General features: G+C 44.1%; 1 long non-coding RNA gene across 1 annotated transcript; it reads left to right on the top strand.

Moving 5' to 3' along the window:
* Positions 1-1,204: 1,204 nt before the first annotated feature.
* LOC147333718 (uncharacterized) lies at positions 1,205-3,822 on the top strand. Its single transcript, XR_015125759.1, has 4 exons — positions 1,205-1,235; positions 2,712-2,753; positions 2,943-3,059; positions 3,713-3,822. It is a non-coding gene; the product is annotated as an uncharacterized LOC147333718 (long non-coding RNA).
* The last annotated feature ends 684 nt before the right edge of the window (positions 3,823-4,506 follow it).

Genomic DNA, 4,506 nt, shown 5'->3' with positions numbered 1-4,506 from the left:
CCCTGAGCCTGGTGCTGCTGGAGGTTTCTTCCTGTTACAGACGAGTGTTTCCTTCATCTGATTGTTGGGTTCTCTGTATTGTTGGAAGATCTTTACCTTAAAACATTAAGCACCTGTTGTTGTGATTTGGCACTTTATAAATAAAACTGAATAATGGTTGCTCACAGAGAACCCTGAGTGGACGCCTGTGGGTCAGCCCATGTGGGCCCACAGCGCCTCCATCATGGTTTTCTGTGGACATCACAGCGAGGAAACTCAGAGACCCCAGAGGGCAAAACTGCTGTCAGCCCTGTGTGGCCACACCCACTCACACAGCTGCACAGTTCACGCACACCCGCCCACTGTGGGCCTGCATGCACATGTACGCGGGCACATCGTTTTTAACAAGGAGACAACGAACAGGGCAATGTGACTCATGTGGAGAGGAAACATGTTTTATCACAGTGCTGCAGAGTGTGGTGGTTCACACGGTGGATCATGAAGCAAAGGTTTGCTGGTTGAAGCTTGAGAAGAATCATCAGTCCTGTTTCATCAGGAAGGGCTTGTGGTGCAAACAGCTGTCACGTGGTGACCCGTCTGCAAAGTAGCTTTGTTTTCAGCAACACTTTGGTCCACACAGACCAGCTGGTGACAGCAATGTACTGTGGGGCACATGTAGGACAGCCCACACCTAGACTGTGGCCATACTGTGGGTACGCTGCAGGCCCACACTGAGTCTGCATTAATCAGCAGCTGGCTGTGGACAGGCTGTGTGCTGGTGTGAGCCTCATGCTGTGGCTGAACTGCTCAGTGATCCCACGTCCCTCTTTGGTTTGTGTTCTCACTGATGAGCTTTTGTGTAGTTTGCCTTTCCTGACTCTTCTGTTCCTGTTATATCTGCATGTATTATTGTCGGGTCTACGAGATAAAGCACCCTGAGGCGACTGCTGTTGTGATTTGGTGCTGTGCAAATGAAACTGAATTGAATTTATATCTTCTCAGGTTCTGTATTATGTCTGACTCGTTACTGTTACACGAACACACTGACCACAGCGGTTGAACTCCGACCCTCGAGGCCTGGACACCCCTCGTTATCTGTGACAACACAGCATCATAATTTGACACTCTATAGCTCTGTACACTGAGCCCTTATTAGAAAGGAAGTGGTCGGACTGAGGGTGTCACTGTGTTGCTCAAACTCGCATTCATTCGTGACGCAGACGTCATGAAGAGTCCATCAGTGTATCTGCTCCTCGGTAAGTCAAACAAAGAGCTCCGACACTCCTTTGTTCAACTCTTAAATTCCAAAAACATGACTTTAGCTTCATAAATGTGCTGCTGGCTGCATATTTGTGCACATTTATCACCGCTGCCAGTAAATGACTGTAAATGACTTTGTGTGTGTCCTTAAAAGGGAAACACTCAGAGGTTTTCTTAATAAATCACACTTCCATTATGTTTTCTTTTTAAAATTATTTAAAGCTTCTATCCAAATCAAAACAGCACGTACAGCTTTGTCCTTAGTGTTACCAGCGTGTGACCTCACAATGCTCTGATGGCAAAGTTTATACAGGAAGTCAAACAGTGTTTCTGTGCTCTGGATTCACACTGATTAAACCTCTCAGCATGTCGTTTACATCCAACTCTGTCTCTGCGCACACGTGTGAGTGTAACGTGTGTTACACAGGCTTTGTGGTACCTGGTTTGTGTTTGTCTGTCAGGTGTTGGCTTCACAGACTGAAGGATTTTCAGTAAATCACACAGATGCTTGTAATTATCCAGATGTTGCTGTTGCTCTGCGTAGGTCGAAGTTGCAGCAGAGCTCACCAGGAAGAGGAAGTAATGTAAAAATAATCACAGATAAAAGCTACAAACAGCAATGGGGTGATACAGAGACGTCCAGCTCTGCAGAGCTCTCCTGGAATATCTGAATCTCCACCTGACCTCAAACTCTCCATGTGAAACTGGTTAGTTCTCTCGGAGCTGGAGATAGTGGGCGGGGCTTCTTCTCACCGTGGATTCATCTTTATCACATCGGGAGAGGCTGTCACTCACACATGCTGACCAAAGTGCTGCACAGAAGCAAAGCTATCAGCAGAGAATCAAAGCAAAACAAAGAGTTTAATAATGATAAAGATAAAAGACACAAACAGTGTTAATATAAGCAGAAACAAAGTAACAATGACAAAGAAATACAGATAAAATAATGAGAGGTGTGCTGGGAAAACGCGAGCGCACGTCAGTTAGAAGATTTTGAGAAGAGTTTTCCAGCTGGGATTTGAAGACTGTGGGTGAGGAAGACAAACTGATGGGAAGAGGGAAATGACTCCAGAGATACGGTACGCCCAGCCAGCAGCACGAGCCAATCAGGAGTCTGGAATAGCTGAAAACTGCTGATCAGCAAACATGAGTGTGCAGTTTGTGACAGACAGGACTGTAAAGGAGATTTAAGCTATGTCACCAAGGACCCGGGATCTGAAGGACACTCAGCAGGGCAGCCCACACCTGTGGCACCACTGTGGATGTGCTGCAGGCCGACAGTGGGTCCCACTGTGGACCCCTCTCTGTTTAGCGTGGGCTGCGTACAATGGGGCGTATCAAGACCCCACAGCACAGGCCTCAGATGTGCTCTGGGCGATGTTTAGTCATTTCCAATACAATGCATGCAAAACATTGTACAAACTTCCTTCAGTGACCTCTGACCTTCAGTGACCTCTGACCTCCTGTTGCAGGTGCGTGTGTGCTGCTGCTGTCTGCACTGACTGTTTCTGCAGGTGAGTCGATGGAAGTGAAAACAATCAGTGAGACTCCTACAAGAACACAAATACACTTACTGTGTGTGTGTGTGTGTGTGTGTGTGTGTGTGTGTGTGTGTGTGTGTGTGTGTGTGTGTGTGTGTGCGTGTGTGTGTGTGTGTGCGTGTGTCTGTGTGTGTGTGTGTGTGTGTGCCTTACCTCTTCCAGTCCTCGCCTGCCTGCCTCCATTCCTGCCGTTACAGGCTTTCCTCCACTTAGTGGTCATCATTCCGTACTTTGTCTCCACCTACCTGATGGTGTCGATCTACAAAGCAATCCTGCCAGGTATAATCTCCGTGACGCTGTGTAGCACAGCCTGGGCTGTAATTGTCCTGTAATTAATAGAATTTAAATGAATTTCATTTGAAATTCCAAAACACACAAACACTTAAAATCAGGTTTTACAGCAAGCAAAGAAATCATTTCATTCTAACTACCTTTAATTAGTGCGTAAGTTAAAGTACTGCCTCATATTCTGGTAATGCAAAAATCAAACAATGTTTTCCATCTTATATCATAAGTATGCTGCACTTTGGGCCCATGTCGTATTATTAAGTCGCTTAACTTTTACATCATTATTTAATATTTATGATGTTGACATGCATGACGGTTTTTCTGATAATAGATTGTCCTTTTTTACTTAAGCACTTCTTATGCATAATTTAAATCACTTACACAGTGTTTAAGTTTTTTTTAGTTTTATTATTTATTATTATTGTTTCCTGTAAAACCTGACATGTTAGTATTTGCAGTGTACCTACTTTAAGGATCTGTAAGTGAATATAATTACATTGTGATTCTAATAAACTACATTGCTGCTCCATTTAATTAGAGGATCCTACGCTGTATTATAAAGTGCTACTGAAACGTCTCAGCTGAGTCACATGACCTGCTGGGGTCTTTACTGTCATTTTCACTGGTTCCCATTACACCGACAGAACGCTCACTGGCCATTTGCATGGATATGGCGACGCTTGAAAGAGGGAATGAAGAGGGATGCAATGAAGACTATGATGACATTGATGCTGACGTCACCACGACTTTCTGAGACTGCAGAGACTTCTGTCTGCATTTGGTTGATTTGGTGACTTCTTATATTATTATTGAAGATATGTTAAGCTCTGGTTGTTGCTATTATTAGTTAGATTTGAGTTGTAAATTCATTGTTTATGTTAAGTTCATTTAGTTATTAGCTCTTATGTTGCTCATTTTTTGTTCTTCGATCCCTTTGTGTCTTCACCCTCTGTACATGTGTCATGTTAAGTTCGTGTTGTTCTGTTTCATCTTTAATGTTGAAAGTCTTGTTTCTATGATAATCATGCTTAGTGCTAATTTCCTCTGTGGTGCCATTATGTTTATTTGGGTCAGCTGCTTCCCCATGTGTCTCCACTTCCCCTGATCACCTCCTGTGTGTATCTAGTCTGTGTGTTTTCTTTCAGTCTTTGTCGAATAGTCTGTGTTGCCTCCCTCCATGTTCACATTCATAGTCAGAGTTGTCATATTCATTTCATAGTTCTTCAGTCTTGTTGTCTCAGTTGTTTTAGTTTTCCCAGTTTAGGTTTTCAGTTAGCTCGCGCCCCCGTTTGCCTTCGTTTGAGTTGTATTCATGTTATCAGCCACATTAAAGGCTCGTTTGTTTGCAACTCAGTTTCATCTCCCTCTCTGTCTGCTTTTCGGTCTGCACCTAAAACACACCGTCACTGCAGGTTTCGTGCCAGCTGTTCAGGTGATG

The sequence above is a fragment of the Aulonocara sp. 'chitande type north' Nkhata Bay genome, linkage group LG3 (assembly GCF_057382095.1).
Source record: "Aulonocara sp. 'chitande type north' Nkhata Bay isolate Kocher_YH1m ecotype deep benthic linkage group LG3, A_spYH_male_GT1.1, whole genome shotgun sequence".
In the NCBI taxonomy this organism is placed as follows: Eukaryota; Metazoa; Chordata; class Actinopteri; order Cichliformes; family Cichlidae; genus Aulonocara; species Aulonocara sp. 'chitande type north' Nkhata Bay.
The sequence above is the reverse complement of the archived record's forward strand: the minus strand, read 5'-3'. Positions and strand labels throughout refer to the sequence as shown.